Genomic DNA, 17,999 nt, shown 5'->3' on the forward strand with positions numbered 1-17,999 from the left:
GCATTTGAGCTCCTGTTCTTCACATGATTTTGGACCAGCTGAGCTGCTCTGGGCAATTGGTCCAGGCTGTGCTCAATGCCCTGTTGCTGCTCAGGTGTCAGACCTCGCAGGGAGATGAAAAGCTGCTCTATAGGGCCAACCTGGGTTAAACTAGAGGTGAAGGACATGAGCCTTATTAGCTGCAGCCCCATGGCAAAATATTTCTGCGTGCATCTCAGGCAGAAAGCTGTAGGGGGAATGCAACCTCTAAAGAAAGCATGGGCCAGGGTTTCTATTTTGTCATCCATGTAATCGATAGATAGGTCAGTCATCCTTGCACCTTCTAGTTTAGTTTAGATCTCCTTCTAAGAGCCTTTAAGGTAGTAATTCAGGGAGGAAACCAATCCTCCTTCTCTGCAAAGAGCTGTTTGTGAGGCAGTGGAACATAGGTGCTGGTCAGCTGCTGATTACTCAGTAGATGCAGGACCTGATTTTATTTTGATTTAAGCCTTTATTACGGACATCCTTAAAGAGAAGGTAATGACAGGGTCCTTACAACATTTGTGATCAATTCATATGCCTACAAAATCTGCACTGGAGTAAGCATGGTTCTTAAACTTGTATGACTGTAAATAAAAAGGTACATTTTTTGCTTTACAAGCTGCTGAAACTTCAAAATCTTATTTTTTTGGGAATGTTTTACAGGTGAATCCTGTGGCTGGATGCTGTTTTTTTCCCCTGCTGTGTTCTTACTGCCTTATACAACAGCATGAGGTAGGAGATGAAGTTTAAATCTATTTTTGAGACAACTCTGTTTCTTATTTTGTATTATTATGACTCTGTAGCTTGAGCAAAAGGGATCTGTATGTGCTACTTTAGTCATTTAATTCCTAGCAAATAATGTGTGTGAACTGGAGGAATTTCTTTCATGTTTTCTGAGGCTTTAATAATTGTGGCGTGTACAAGGAATTCTTTCAAGTCTAAGTGTAAACTTGATGGTGCTTCTCCAGCTTGTTCCTAAAGGAGAGTTCTCTAAGATCGCATAACAAAAAGAAAATTGATTGCTAAAGTCAAAGAAAATAGGAAAAGGAAGAATAAAAAAAATCACAGATGGATGATGCCATAAATAGATAACATTGTAAATAATGAAGAACACTACTGCCAGCTCTTTGGAGATGTAGATCTTCTAACAATCAGTGAAGACAATGACAGTTCAATACAGACAAATATAGAACAAAAAGGGCTTCTTACAGAGACGAGCTCTTGGCAGAAGTTTAATAAACTAATATGTAGGGTCTGATACAGAGCTGGTGAAAGTGGCAAGGTACAGCTTCCTTATTAAGTACACTCACTGTTAAAAACAAAACAAAAAAAAAAAACAACTCACTCAAAATTATCTGCTGCAAGCCAATGAGTATTTTTAAAGAAAGAATTAAGAAAAAAAATGATGTGGGGAGACAAATTGGTTGTAGTTACTTGAGCTAGAACTTTTATTTCTACTTGGATCTTCTGATGGAGAAGGCTCTGCAGTATGTGTTGTTAACAGTATCTAAATCTGGCTGTATCTCAGCCCTAGGTTCTAAGCCTTTGGCAATTGGTAAAAGAAAGAGCTGAATTCTGTTTTCCTGAGTTTGATATAGATTTTGGCAAGGAGAGATACTCTGATACTGCAGGTTGTTAAAGACTCATGGCAGAGGAAAGAAACCTGGGGCATCTTGCACCTGACAAGCCCAATGCCATACCCTCCTGTAGAAAGTCACAATGTGATGGCAGTGATGAGAGTTGGTTTCAAGTTTGCATCTTAATGTCTTTGTGATTAAAAAAAGAAAAGAGAAAAAAAAACAACAAACAGCATCTAAAACTTTAATGTGGCACTCCTTTATTCCAGTGCATAGAAATAAAGGTTGCCTTTTTCACAGAATAACACTTCTCACTCACTTTACAGAAGTGAGAAAGATCATACAGGAACAGAGGTACAGCAAAGGCTGATATCCAAAAGAATAGTGAAAGAGCAACAGAGTAATGTGTTTAGTGGGGAAGAAATTGAGTGCACCCTGTTTAGAGCAATTTTCCAGTGCTGCTATGGCTAAACTCAGAAGGAGTGCAGCTCCCTATGTTTCAACTTTCAAACCTACAGAGCAGGAAATACCTTCCCTTTCCTCCCCATCAACACACCAGAGATTCCCTACATTTTTGCTGGGCTATGTTTCAGGAAACTGAGTGTTTCCTTGTGTCCTTGGTTTAAAGGTCTATTTTACACTGTGTTGGAGGTTTAGTGTCCTTACTACCACTATTACTACTATTATTGTCATGGCTCTCAGGAGCCTTCAGACATTAGAGATGTGCTGCTGTCAATATACCAAGATAATTTTTGAAGTCTTTGTCATGGAGTCAGACTGTTCATTACTGTCATCTAAATAGCACTGTTGGGTCAAGTTCCTCAAGCACTGCTGAGTATCTTAAAAACTGCCTGTGAAATTATTTCCTACAGAAGAGTGAAATGCCTTCTGACACAGTCTTGATAACTGAGTCCCAAGTAGGAAATATTGTGAATTACCAATATGTCTCAAACTTTCTTCTTACAGGACATCAATTAGATTAGAATTAGATTACATGAGTAGTTCTTTAATCTAGATCTTACAGAGACAAGAACTGGGATCCCCGTGTCATATGCTGGATTATACCTGGATGTTGAGCTACATCAAGTGTTTTGTAGAAGTGGGTACCTATAAACTCAAACCCATGTTTGTACAAGTAAAATCATTTAGGTACAAAGGGCTAGAGAATCTAGAACTCACTAACAAGAGCCAGTCAGGTCACAAAAACTCTCTTGAGCCTGGAGGGCTAGAGATTTGGATTCAGTGATCTGTCCTTGCAGTTTCCCTGGTGATTTTCCCTAAAGCTCTAGCTTCATGTGTCCCCTATGCCAGAAATAATACATCAGGATGTAAGAGGCCTCGTCTCCTGACAGTCATCAGGAAAAACTCTCTGAGAGAGCAAGGGGACAGAGCAAGCAAACATTAATGGATGACTTGGAAGAAACAAACAAGTGATACCAGTCCCAAAGGCTGTCTAGATCAGCAGCTAGGACTGGTAACTAAAAATGCATAACAGAATTAAGTGTGAGCAATCTGCTATCAACAAAGAGTAAAATGAAATCCTGCTTCAGCTGACTGCAACTTCTGCCAATCTTGTCTAGTGGCAATAAATAGAGTGCAGACTGACAGGAGACATCATAAATGTATATTGGGAGTTCCTGAAAATAGTTACAATGTTTATTGATTTAATCCTCTAAGATAGTACTTAAAATAATGTTTGGGTTTCATAATGTATGTCCCATGGATCTCTATAAAGAGTTTTGAAACAAAGTCACTGCTGTGAATCTAGAAGCATTATATGTGTATGTTTTTCTTTGAGGTAGGATTGATGCATGTAGTTTGAATAGTTTGTATTTTACTTCTTGTGGACTAAAACTTCTGTTCAGTTTTACTTATAACATGACAACTGCCTTTAAAAAAAAAAAATCGTGGAGACCAAGAGTCAAAATTTATGATTATCATTTTAGTGTGATTTCTACTTGGTGGCTTTTGTTGCTTTTTTTTTTTTTTTTTAGCAACAACATCAGTTATTGCAGTGATATAATGGTAATAATGCTAAACCAGGGAAAATACAGGGTACTACATGTTGTACAAAAAGTCTCTTTTAAATTGGAGAAGAATCTCCAAGTGATGACTGTGCCTGTGTTACTTGGGGGACAATGTGGTCTGTACTCACCAGAACTTAATTCTTTAACTTTATAACCTTGTAAATATCAAATTGTTCTGTGCTCTTCAGTGTTTTATCAGTGTCAGAGAATACCATGAATACATCTGAGCGACAGACATGCAGCAATGTAATACATTCCTGTAGATTTTTTTTTTTTATTATTTTCTCCATGAATGCTTAATTTATGTAGTCCTTGTGCATGCTCCTGTGCTGTAGCCCTGAGCAGGGATTTGGCTGCCTCTCCCAACCTCACTTAAAAGTGGCAACAGGGACTGGCTATGAAGGGGGGCACATAGGAGGAAGATAAATGTACCAAGACAGTGGCTGTCTTTCCTGTTTTCATTAGTTTGACAGCTGTGTACTCTGACTGGGTGAGAGTAATGCTAGTATGGATTAAAAACTGTTCAGGCAAAAATAGTGAGACTTCTAGTACTTCTAGATCCCAGCTGAATCTGCTGCTTGTTGTCTTCTTTGTGACCTTCAGAAACCTTTGGTAATCTTTATTGTAACTTTTCTGAGAACAGCCATCCTTTCAAACAGAATTCTGGCTATATTCCACGTTATACACAGTCAAGTACTTGCTGCTATACTGGAACTAGTTGATGTTTAGATAACACAATAGTTTGACTTCCTGAGTTGATATGAGCCGTGTTCATACAGTGATTAACCAGGATGGTAAACTTGTTACCTCTTAATGCTGCAATAATAGAAAAGATGGCTTAAAATATTAAGATGGTGGATTTTAATTACCATTAACTAATTGAAGTTTTTGTGATTATCAACCAATTGAATAAGTGAACATGAGACACCTTTTTAGCCTTACCAAGAGGTTGCCATCTGGGATAAGAATAGCGATATGCTGGAAAAACCAGATGGTCTTCACATGCAAAAAGAACCTGCTTCTCATCAGTGTCGTGACTGTACTACTAATTAGAGAAGAATGAACAGGACATAAGTCAAGGAGGAATTTCCAAATCCAGGTTAGGATTAAGAGATTCATTAAAATAACTTCAGGGACAGAGTTAAAAGTCACATTTATTAATGCTGACAATATCTGTGTAGTTAATGATATGATAGCCTATATGAGATACAGACCCTTAAAACACAGTGCAAATGGATTTTATGTGCCTAAGAAGTTGAGAAAACTCATAAGTCTTACTTGCTGTCTTGCTCTAGAAGCTCCCCAAATTCATCACATTCTCACTCCCATTACTCTCCACCTAGTTTCTACCTTAACTCCATAGCTACAAAAGCTGAGAGTGGTGCCAAATAAAGCTAGTGAATGCCTCTGCGTGGCAAATGCTAAGACTCCAAATACACCATACAGTGGCTGCCTGCAGGGATTGAGCATGTTGATTTAAAAACAAACAAAAATAAGCCCAACCCACAACCAACTCAGCACCATCCCTTTCTGTCTCAAAATAAATAAATAAAACCTTGGTGTGTAGGTGTCAATGCCTAATTCTGGATGTTGCTTATTGAGTAGAAGGGCCAGTGTAAATCTAGTTTGTTTTCTTGGGTCTTGTTCCTACTAGAAGTTTTGGCCAGGTAGAAAATAGAGGATTTGGCACCTCCTAAAATCTGAATGATAAGGGCAAGTATCTACTTCTAGAATTGGCTTTTCTGATTGAGTTGTTCTTCTACATTGCCTGGATTTATTGTCTATGCATAGGTAGTGCAACTCTACACAGTTCACTAATGCAGGTCGTTATATCTCGAAAATGAACAGAAACTCAACTCCTTTTGCTAACTTTAGATTTTAGGTTTATTTCTAGAAGGCAAGAAGTTAGCACTTCATGAGAACATCTCTTGCTACTCTTCTTTTTTCCTATTTTTGTTTTCGTTAATTTTGTTAGTTAAATAAAGTAATGAAGAACCAGATATTTTCCCAGGTTTTTGTTGTTGTTGTTGTAATGTGCTGAAATGCAGATGTATTGTCCTTAATCTTGAAGAATCAGACAGTCATGTAACTTCTGGATGAAATTAATCTCTTTTTTTTTAATGCTGACTCTTAAATTCCTACACTTGGCTTTGGTGTTGTAGAGGATGTCTTCCTTGCACAGCTTCTACTGAAATCTATGCAGCAGTTAGTAGCAGAACTGGTCAAGACCTTTTCTTGTGGAATTTCAAGTCTTCAGTCAAAAAACTAGGAATGCTAAAGCATTTCAAAGACAAATGTGCTAACGTGGGGGAGGGCAGGATTGTGGTTTTATTATTATTATTGTTTAAAAAAAAAATTTGAGTAACAAAAGAGCTTACCTCATTTCTTTGGAGCCTGTCAAATTGTTGTGATAGCTCTGCAAAAATAGCTAGGATGGAAAATTCCAGTCTGAACTCCCCCAAAAAAGTTCTGAAAGTTATAAGCAACTAAAAAATTGAAAACAGAACCTTAAAATAGGAACTGTTAAGCAATCTTACTAATAGCTGGTATTACCTGCCCCACCTATGTAAAATATAAGCCCTTAAAATATAGCCTAAATGCACTAAATACCACTAATGTAATCTTGGTAATAGCTACGAGAAAGATGTGGCTGATGTTGTCTTTATTGATCTGCCAAAATTATAAAGTGGCAGTACTTTATGTAAGCTTTATTTAAAAGCATAACTGCGGAGTGATGACAGAACAGTTTATATACCAGTGTGGTAAATATAGCTAGAGCTCTGTTCAATACAGCAAGGAAGGAAAAAGCCACTAAAAATACTATTTGCTCATTACAATTAAGGGAAAGGTTAAGGATCTGGAGATGGATTTCTGTTTTATTTTCATTTTTAAACTGTGTCACTAAAAGAAGAAAGGTAGATATAAGAGCCCAAGAGTGTAAATACTGGACTTTACTAAGTGATCCACAGGAACTTTTCAGATGCATTCAGCTTAACATATAGAGCAGCAAGAGTGGGCCAAGGAATAAAATGCCTTTCAGTTTCTGAAAGTGAATGTCATCAAACTTTAGTTTTGATGTCTCCTAATGATTTATTTAAGCTTTGATTAACACACAGTCGGACTGCTGCATTGAAGCATTCAGACCTAAGACTTGTATACAGTCCAATCACTAGCTCAGCCAGTGCTATTCTACTAGTGAATTTCTTTGCAATAGAATTAGTAACCTTGCCAATGTATGTTTCCATACTGCACCTTTAGTATTATCTTCTTATGATAAATTTCTATTCCTCACTCTTGTTTAGGATAGAAGTCTTATATCTGCTTTTATGATAATAAAAAAATAAATTTCTCTGTTGAAGTTCATTGCTTTGTGCCATTTATTGGTTTGGTCAGTATATGAGGATGTTCATGGCAGAGCTGCTATTTCATTGTAGATCCTCTGTCTATATCTTGCCATTCTTGTTTGCTTTAAATAATGTGTATTCTCCAAGCTATTCAGAAAGGTCTTTTGAGTAAAGTAGAACCATAAGACCTAATTTTGTAAGGTGTATGCGCTTACATGTTTATTCTTTTACAGTGAAGAATGTGGCTCAGATTTTGAAGTTAAAAGAAAGCTGTATCAATTATTGCCATGAAAACTTTAAGTATGGAGAACAGCAAATCTCTATTTGCATTGGCAATATTCATAGACCCCCATGCTTGGGCTAACAGCTGCAGAGCTAAGCACATCTCATTCCGACTTACCAATGAGATGTTTTCTAGGTAGTGCCTGGGAATGCTAAACTTTTAGCCTATACGTAATGGACCTATACAGAGTGCTAATGTAATGAATCAAAGTACCATTGCCTTACTTTCCCTTTCTACTTATCTAGTGACTCCAATTGGCTCCAGAAAGCCTGCCTTAGTTCTTAGCACAGCATTAATGAAGAATTTGCATTCCAGAATAAAATTGATATAATTATTATACTTAAAAGATTTTATTTCTTACTGTAACATCAGCTCCTGTTAATGTTCTAATTGGTGTCTTTGTGGGTCATCATGTTAAAAAGACATGCTCAGATCTGGGAGGAGGATGTGTCAGTGGTGGGGAAAGGGCTGTTCAAGCAATGAGACTATTACAAAAGAAGAGGAAACATCCATTAGTGGATTAACACCCAATTAAAACCTCAAGATTGGGCATAAACAGTTTGTTTCCTCTCTAGAGGAGAAATTACATATTTGATGGCATCAGGATATGTTCTGTTCAATATTTTCATACGTTCCCTTTTCAATACAAAAATAAAAGGCAGAGTTATTGAGTTTAATATTGACCATAAAGAATTACTGAAAAGTTTCCATAACTGGATAATAAGCTGGAAATCAATTTTGATAAAATGCGAAACAACAGACTTGAAAAACAACATTTATAAATGCATATATGTGTTGGACTCTAACCTAGTGTTACAGAAAAGATTTTAGTGTCATGGATATTTCCCTGTAAGAACTAGATCATTGCATACAGCAGGGATATGGGGGGGGGGGGTCGGGGGGGGAAGACAAATTGAGTACTAATGAGTACTAATACTTCTTTAAAAACATGTTAATAAGAAAATAGAAAAGTACTATTATGAAACAGAATAAATCTATGGTGCTCCCACATCTAGATAAATACAAACAGTTCTGACCATCTTATCTGAGCAGGCTGTAATAGAGCTGGATAAAAGAAAATGACAAGGTTAATGAAAGATATGAAATGAAAGAGGTAAGGTGAGCGTAAGGAGAGCATTTTGGCTTTGATAAGGGGTGATTGAAGAGGATATCACAATTGTGCATAAGAAAGTTAATGTCATACAGAAGATGAAGAGGGAGAGATGTTCACTTTTTCTTACCTGACAAGCTGCTTAAGAATGTCCAGCAACGAGTTTACAAAAAAAAAAAAATATATATATATATATATATATATATAAAGCAACATAATTGAAGATGGAATTGAAACATCCTTTAGCAGGAGGTTTTGATAGCCAAAATATAAATGGGTTCAAAAAAAATTAGGATAAATTAATGAAGGATAAATCTGTCAGTGGCTATTAATATTCAGGCACAGTACTCACTTTCAGTGTGTGGAAACTTGACAGAAATAAGGAAACTATGTAAGGGAAACAGAACTAGTTCCATGCTTATCACTCCTTTGACATCAGCTACTGGCCACTATAAGCAATTGAATTGTTTGCTAGATGGGACCCTAAGTCTGACAGTGTTTGATTACTGTCTCAAAGCCTGCAGCCTTTCATCAGGGATGCCAAATCTTGCGGGGTTCCATCCTTTGAACGTGATTTTTAAGTCTTTCCATTCCTTTACCTTCACTACCCTTTGATAAAGTAGTAAAACAACACATAAGTCAGTCAGTGAACAATTACTGAACATGATAACATAGGACAGGGTGAGAATAAAACTGATTTTGAGATGTCTCCACTACAGCAGAATATGGATCTTTAATCAGTGTATTTTTTTTTTTTATTCCAACAAGGACAGACACAATGCATCCTCCATTTTCAGTGTTTTTCTTTCTACTGACTGCTGTATCCACATGGCAGAATAGAAGCCTCTTCTTCTAGGCACAACTGTTTTATTTTCCTTTTGACTGACAGACCAGTCAAGAACCCTTATGAAACCATTTTACAGTAATACTATTCTGGCACTGTATTTTTTTTCTATCTGTCATGAAGAGAAATAAATGCTTACTTTCTCGTGTTCCCATACTGTAAAGATCTAGTATTTTCCTCTAGAGACCACCCACTTTGTGACAAGTACTTGAAAGCTTTTCTAGCCACTGAGCAGGTGCCATAAAGACTTCAGCAATAGTAAATTTTGGGGGGATGGAGAGGAAACATTTGCACTAATGAGTCCCTTGTGCTTTTCAGGAATAGAAATATTCTCAGGCTTTATATTTCTATAATCTGTGATGTCTGCAACACCTTTCAGCTGATGTAGAGTCAGTACTATTGCAAACTTAAAGAGTATGGCCCAGAAACCATTGGGCTGCTTGGTCACCTGAGCTCTGTGCTGTAGTTGGAGTTCAGATATTTAATGTATGATCTTCTCCCCCATTTTCTTGGTGCTTTTTACTGAATTAGATAAAGTCATCCATGACTAATTAGAAACTTATTTTCTACCTAGTAATTTATTTAAATAGGTTTTTCATTGGTGTCAGTATTCCCAGGACAAAATGTTTAACAGGAAATATTTATGGAAAAAGCTTTTAGGTTTATAGGAAGAATTGTTATGAAGTATTTAAATGCAGAAGATGTATATTCTAGCAGACCTCAGTATTGTAGGGAGAGTTGGGATGCGACTGTGCAGTCTGGCCCAGACAACGTTCTCCTGCTACGCTTGATTTAGGAGGAAGCACTACCCTGTGTCTACATTATTGCCATATTGTTGCTGACAGATTATATTATCTCAAGCATAGTCCACATCTGCCTTTCATCCAATTAGCAAGGACAGGGAATTTCAGATAACCTTCTGGCTGTACTTTGTCTATGAACAGCCTACGCTTAGAAATGAAGCCTGAAAATCCTTGCCACGGGAGGCAAGGAGTAATGTACTACCCCGTATAATATATGTACCTTTGGGTACATGTAGAAATTTCAGATCCAGTTGTACTCTCCACCTGAGGTATAACATTATCAAGACCAAAGGAAAGGATCTTATGGACATGACCTTTACCTATGTGCTTGGAAAGAACCCTTTTAACTTCCCTAATTTTAACTCAAGATACAAGGAAGGGCTTCAGCAGCAACAGCTCTTATTTGTTGTCAAAGACACCCAAAAAAGTGTGGAGACTCCTAGTCCATACAGGAATCTATGGCTGAGCTCAGCAAAGCACTAATGCTTATCACCTACTCTTGTGACACCAAGGAGTAGGTTAAACTTGCTCAGGATGTTTCAGGTTAACTGTATCTTAAAAGCATAGATGCAAAAAATCTAATATATCCGAATACAGTCTCAATGTCATGCGCAACAACTGTTGGAACCCTACCTCCAGGATCTGCAGATGAACATGCTCTGTGTAGCAATTTGTAAGAGGTGCACTGAAGTTCCCATAGATGCAGGAAACCATGTTAGGACCTTTCTTTTACAGCACTTTTCAGATGAAGTGCCCGTAGTCTCAACTATGAAACCTGGAGATCTGAATTCCCAGGCAGATAAAAGGTGAGTACCTTATCAACAAAGCTCTAAATGCATGGTTAACTTAAAAGGTAAGCCTTTAGCATACCTGTATTAAATGCATTAACCCCGTTAATGAAGAGCTGTTTAAAACATGAGTTTCAAGGATCTTTCCATCTGGGAAGAGCTGCCCTCTATCAGTTAACATCAAAGAATACTCCTAATGTTTACATAGTTCTTTTAATTACAGGATCTTAATGTGCTTTTACAAGCTGTGCCTCTGCCCTAGGAAGTAAATAATTTGCTGCAGGTAAATGCAGAGAATAATTTAATAGCTGTTTTGAGTTAAACATAGAGATCTGTATGGCAGTTTCTTCAGAGAATGTTAAATTAAGCTATTCCAGCTATTTTGGCTAAGATGTGACCATAGGGTCTGCTCAGCACAAGCCACTGCTGTTGCATCAGCTGAACTTGTAATTCCAGAGCTCGGACTCCCTTGACCTCTAGGAAACAAGAATGAGAAATCTGAACGTGGCAAAAGTGATCTGAGTGTATCAGTGAGGAGAGAGTGTAAGTGAGATAAAGGGTTGTGCACACATGACCTTATAGCTAATTATTTAATGCCTTCATTCTTAATTCACAGGTAGGAAAACGATCTGTAGACTTCAAGAAGAGTTAGTAAGAGACTTCCTGGCTAGCTGTAATCAGTGCTGTATGCACATATTGTACCTTTAAAGGATTTAGGCAAAACTGGGAAAAATGGATGTCATTAATTAGTTTTATAATCCATATTTTACATGATTTGGGATGTGTTTAGCAATGATTTGAAGCAGACAGGTACAGCAGTACAACACAACAGTGTATAGGCTGTTGCTAAATTCATCCAGGCTGGAAAAGTAACTGTTGTAATTATAGTTAATAACTTGTACGAGGTCGTCTGCCAGAATTGCTGAAACACAGCAAAGTGACCTCCTAGCTGAGCTGTGGCAGTTTTGACTAGTTGCGTTTCTAGGTAGGTATCAATTTGTAAAACATATTTCATTTAGATACATATTGTTTGTTCATTTCTAGAAAGGTGTGTGTCAGCGGCTTTTCTGAGCACTCAAACTGTACTTGTATCCTTGCTTTTATGTAAATGCACTCAGCACTAAGGACTGCCTGGGTCAGCTTGCCAAACACTCTACTTGACCATAAGTTTATACGCTTTTTTCATGTGTGTAATGAATTTTTGTAAAGCTGTTTCTGAGTAGACTCATCATGTGGCAAAAGTATTCTTTCCTAAAGATCTTGTTTCTCATATATCAATGTGTAAACTGTTATTATCACTGTGGTCTGCATAATATTAGAGAATGGTTTAAAGTGTTCAAGCCAACAGTTCTGACTTGCAGTTGCTAAAACAAGAGAAATTTATTTACAGCTAAGAATATTGTTACACATAAAAATGTGTTCTGCATCCTCAAATACATACCCATAACTTCTTAAGAATATTCAGCTGTTGGCTCCTTGATGATCCAGTGTTTGTTACAGAAACAAAAGCTACAGTAGTTAATTGGGGATTACTGCTCCCATTTGTAGTTTATTTACTTGCTGATAAATCAAAAGAAACTGAACTGCATTTCTCATAATACATGAAAACCATGAGGGAGAAATTTGCATTTTATTTTTAGGAGGTATGATCTGCATTCAAGCAAGTCTACTTCCAGCTTCTCACAGCCTTTTCTGGGGATGAACTGGGAAGTCTGGATGCACAAAGCAGAGCACATTTGTCATGGATGAAAACAACTATGCTATACACTTCTCCCGTAAGAGAGAAACAGGAGTATATTTATTGATTGTAATATAAATATCATGGAGTGATTTAACAGTGACTTAGTAAGATTTGAGATGCTGGATGCACTTGATTATTTACTGCATAGATAGTAGGATTAAACACACAAATATGGGAGACCCTTCTGTTGAGTCGTGAGGTTCAGAGTGGACCCCCTTCTTCCTTACCTCTTGGTTCTAGGAATTTAGGAGCCTAGGTGCTGTTGAACCCAATCCTATCCCCAGACTTGGTCAATGATTTATGTTGAAGGGATCATGTGTGCACAATCAATGATCTAATCTTAGCAAAGCCAACAAAGCTTAAAGCCATCAGTAACTTCCTGAGTATCTGTATCAGCAAAATGTCTTGATGTCAAAGTGTAAGGGATCACTGTGCAGACATAACCTTGAGAGGTGTCCCTACTCAAGGGGAGATCCTGTTGTGCAGCCAGCTGCCACACAGAAATGCTCCAGGGGCTCTTGGGCTGCTCATTATTTATGGGGTAAGATAACTGACTCATAGTCATACTTCGTTTTTAGGCATGTGCTCAATTGGCCCTCAGCTGTTGAACCGGCTGTCTGCTATCAGTTCTTTCAACCCCCCAGTTTGAAACAGATTTGTGGTTGTTAATCTGCCTTAGAGTTTTATCAGTGCTGTGGGGTTGGGAGCACACCATCACAACATCTCTTCCCTGTGATGCTATTTTCTTGTCTGCAGCTTTTATTTGTACGGGTTCACTGGCTTTCCAAATATTGCCTCCAATGCAGTTCAGCTTCTGAGGAGCAAAAGTAAAAGTCAGTCCTACAGCTCTTGTCTGAGGCAGGTTTGTCTGTAACAGTACCTGTCCAGGACATCTCGGCCGATGAGCAGCAATGCACTGTGCACAGTGAAGAGGGGTGTCCTGCCTGAGGCTGTCCTGAATTCTGCGCTATGCAAAAATGTGACCAGTGGGGTTTGAGTGTGAGTGCACAGAGTAAAGCAGTCTCGGGAGACCACTGAGATAATGATCTGCCAAGTCTAAACCTCCTTATTTCCCATGCTCACCCTGAAGGGCTGAAATATCCTTGCTCAAAATACTGGCATAGTTTATGTTTTAGAAGACATGCTAATGGACCCGATTTGAAAGGTGCATATAACTATCTATCGATAGATAGATATACAATATAGATGTGGTATATCTACATATGTTTTTAATTGCTTATTGTAGATTGAATCAGAAGTGTAAACAGTTCCTTGAAGAGGCAGTAGGAGAATGAGGTAGAGCAGAGGCAAAACCCAGGGGCTGCAGGAAAGGTCTGTCATAGAAAATATAAAAGGAAAAGTAACAAGAAATGAGAGCAGATATTTGGAGAGAAGCACTCAATCACACCATGGTGTTCAGTGTCAACCCAATGCTGGACTAAAATTAATAAGTGTACAGGAGTGCAAACAGCCAGCTAGCGATTTATTTTGGTAATTCTGCTGCAATAGAAAAAGCATCTGCATTCAGAGAACAGAGTAGGGAAGCCTTGAATTACTGTTTGTCTGCTCAGGAGAATGTGCAGACCATGAACTGCTGCCTGGAGTGAAGTAAAGCTTGATTGAATGCACAGACCTGCCTGCTGCCTTTTGAGATGAAGCTCTGCCTTCTGTCTCTCCTTGCCTATCAAACTTACTTTATGTGAAGAAACAGTCTTTCTCTCTTAAAACTAGGAATAATTCAGATCTAAAGTGTGAGATGTCAGACCTCTTGTTTTACAAATAGTGGATAACATTCACTATATGAAATATTTACTGATTATTATTAGTCACAGTAGCTAACATCTGCAGATCTTATTCATTGTGTGTTAAATTTATAGCATGGCTGCTCAGTTCAGTAAGGAGCAGATTATGAATTAAAAGTCAGTAATGGCATTATAAGCACTCGTTTTGGGGGTTCTTTTTCTAATTATCTGCAATCTGTCATCCAGACAGTCTATGATAACTCATCTTAGAACAAAAGCAGTGTATCTGCTACTCAGAATAGGAAGCAAGCTGACCCTCCCTCTTCATTGTAATGTTTTATGACTTATGTAGTCCTGCTTCTTTTCCACTAAAGTGAGGGGAGGGGGAATCTCATGAGATCTGTAGACCTGGTTTTACCTTGGGTATGAAAATAGCTCTTTCAGAGACGTTGTACCTGAAAATAGGCTGAAATAGAATGTCTCTAATGCTTAGTTCAGCTGTTTGCCAAGGAGAAGGGAAATAAGCACTGCATTGTTTCCAATTTTTCTACTGATTCTGTTTCTGACTCTTTTCTGCTTATATGCACCCACAAAATGGGTGCGCTACTACCTGCAAGGAACTGAGCAATTTAATTATGGATTTGAGAAACACCAATGTTCAGTACTTCTGCTCAGTTCATCATGTGGAGTTGACCATCTCTGGGGATTAAAGAATAAAAAAAGCAATGGCTAGAGATTTTTGATTGTTTTCTTTAAAAGGTGGTCCTCTTACCTCCAGGGACATAGTTTGGAGATATCAGAGTACTCTGAAGAGTAAAGGGAAACAGCAGATAAAAATCATTTTTTCAAAATAAATTTGCAGATAAAGCAGGAATGCCGGAGAGAGGATGAGAAGGGAGAGAGTGTCAAGAATAATTTGTCACAACACACTGTGCCCTTGGATGTTAGACACAGGCCAATCACTAACCTCTTGGTTGGTAATGGAAGAATCCAACTATTTTCCCAAGCTTTTTCTTAGGGAACAGACTAAGTGATGGTGACTGGGTTCAAAAGGTGGGATTCTTTTCTGGGAAGGGTGAGGGTCAGGGTTCTGGGAAGGTTTTATATTGTGACTATTGGATTAGCTGGAATTTTGCCTGTGATTTTAAATGATCTGTATATTTTCCCTAGATTTTTGGAGAGACACATTTTAAAATCTGAAGAGATAAATAGAATAAGTAATAAAACTTAAGTTCTTCAACTTGAGGATTTTTGAAAAGTTTCCTAACCTTTATTTTTTTGTTTGGAAATAGTGATTTGAAGGTTAAGCTCTTGTAATTCTACTCCACAGTTTGGTCAGATATTTTTAAGATACTTGTTCCCATAGCATCTATGTTATGTCCTTCTCATTGTGCTTACGTGGCTTGTGGATGAAGTTTTGGGTTGATACTGGTGTTCCTATTTGTTCTGCCACTATTAGCTATTTACCAACAGCTATTTGTTCACTTTGTTGTTTTGATCCCATTGATCCACTCCTTTGTGTTCCAGTTTGTCCTCTGTGTCACCTCTGACATGGGTGCATCCATCAGTTTTGTGTCATGTGGACCTCATGACGTTGCTTTCACATAGATAAGATTTTCCATGTTACACTCCTGAGTATGATATGTGAGTACTCAGATACCAAGGCTGTGTTCACAGCATCAAGACTTGAATAGAACAAAGCAAACCAGATTTTGGTGACAGTTACAAATGCTTATGATCTTTCTTTGACTTTTTCCACTGCTTCTCATTCTCTTTCAGTTGCTGTCACTGAATATTTATCCTACTTAAACATGCAGTATATCTGGTATGCGTTCTGCTGAATTAATATATGACAGCGTCTTCGCAGTGCTGTAGAACTCTTGCTGCAAATGCAAACGTGTATTGTTCTGAGCTGCTCAAAAGTTTTTAACTAAGAGAATTGTTACTTATGTGTCTGCCCCAAGTTAAGTCATCAATTATCATAATACTGTGAATCTGTCTCTGGGAGAGAGTTGTTTGGGTGAACGTTTCTAGGAGATGCTATGAGGACTGGGACAGATCTGAACTATGTGACTGAGACACATGGATGTTTAGTGGTGCTCACTGTTGCTTGTGTTGTGTGATATTTAAGCCTGCTACTAGTAAATGGCGGTCACAAACCCTCAAAGCTTTTCTGGAGTGAGTTACTTTTATTTTTTATTCCTTCAAACACAAATGCGTGTTTTCCCTTGACTAAGTCTGTCACATTACAAAATATCAAGGGCAAATTAGTGTGTGCATTTTTCTTACATTTCCCTATTTTCTTTTGGCAAACCAGAATATTATGTCATTTTAGTATTATATATTTTTTTCATTTCTTTAAGATTACCCTGTTTTCTAATGACTCAGTGAAGACCAGCATGGCAACATTTGAAAGATTAAAGATTAAACTAACCTAACTCCCATAGCGTTATCTGTCAGCTAAGTAAAATCCACAGCAAAATCACACACAGGCCTGTTAGGAAAATTAACTTGAAAAAAGGTCAGATTTTTTTTAAAGCAGTTGTCTGGTGTTGTTTTGTTTTGTTTTGTTTTTGTTTTTTTTGCTTTGCACCTGTAACTTACTGGCATAGCTGATGACACTTAGGCTTTGATTCAGCAAAGCACTTACCCATGCTACTTAGTCCCGTTGACTTTAATGGAAAGTAATTACATGTTCCAACAAAGCACATACAGAAGTGCTTGGCTGAATCAAGGCTTTAGACATTATAATGAGAACCTGGTTGGAAGGGAGAGGGGAAGCTGAATTAATGTTGTTCTCAAAATCAAGTCTATGCTCTCTGAAAATATACAGTAAGGACTCATTTGCAGCAGTGTGCTCCCTATGCTGTGGCACATATTGAGCTCATTGCTATACAAAATCAAGAAAACAAAATTCTAATTCCTGTATCCATGCTGTCACATGCAGAGTTCACATGCATATTATCACACATGAGTTAAATCACTATGCAATGATTACAAATGGTACCAGTTCTTTCTTCAGCATTTTTCTTTTCAATATTCAGTCTCTATTGGTATGAGCTGTATTAAAATAACAACTTGAAGTAATCCTAGAACCTGACAATAACCACTCGTTAACATAATTTCCAGTAAAATATTACAGCAGAGCTATAAGGCTAGCTACTCTATAGTTCTTGAATTATAGTATCATAGAGATACTGTGCATGGTTTCCAACCACTCCTGTTACATTACACTGAGTCTAATTTCATCTCCTTGAGAAGGTTTTATTATTGAGCACAGAGCAAATCCTGCTCACTTTATATTCCTGGTGACATTAATTGTTGTACTCATATAACAGATTTGGCTCAAGGGATATATGACTAAGAATATTGCTTTTCTGTAAATTCTGATAGAAAGATGCTGCTCAAGATGTAGTGGCTGAAATAATTTACAGGTTTTTTGTTTTTTTTTCCATTATTGAGTATCTGTAGCTGATGAACTAACGACTTATTTTGTACGTGTTGGGAGCACACAGAGCTGATGTTCAAGCTAATTCTTTTACAGTGATTACCCAAGCTATTGGGGTTAATGGGATTAGCAGGATCTTGATTTCTGAGAAACACTGCCAAAATTCCATAGAAGAAATCAGTTCAGCATCTATCCAGCTGTTGGGCCAGATACAGAGGTACAGCCACAGCTTCTCCTTGGCTTTGGAGCTATGAAGCACCATCAAGGGGA

General features: G+C 37.7%; 1 long non-coding RNA gene across 1 annotated transcript in view; it reads left to right on the forward strand.

Annotated features, from left to right (window-relative positions):
• Window positions 1-219: 219 nt before the first annotated feature.
• The window catches only part of LOC149917240 (uncharacterized), a 34,851-nt gene continuing 17,071 nt past the window's right edge, over window positions 220-17,999 (forward strand). The window contains exons 1-3 of the long non-coding RNA XR_016468014.1: window positions 220-516; window positions 685-753; window positions 10,746-10,816. This is a non-coding gene — a long non-coding RNA (uncharacterized LOC149917240). The remainder of the gene's footprint in view (window positions 517-684; window positions 754-10,745; window positions 10,817-17,999) is intronic.

This window comes from Phasianus colchicus, chromosome 7 (genome assembly GCF_987193195.1).
Source record: "Phasianus colchicus chromosome 7, bPhaCol1.hap1.1, whole genome shotgun sequence".
Taxonomy (NCBI): Eukaryota; Metazoa; Chordata; class Aves; order Galliformes; family Phasianidae; genus Phasianus; species Phasianus colchicus.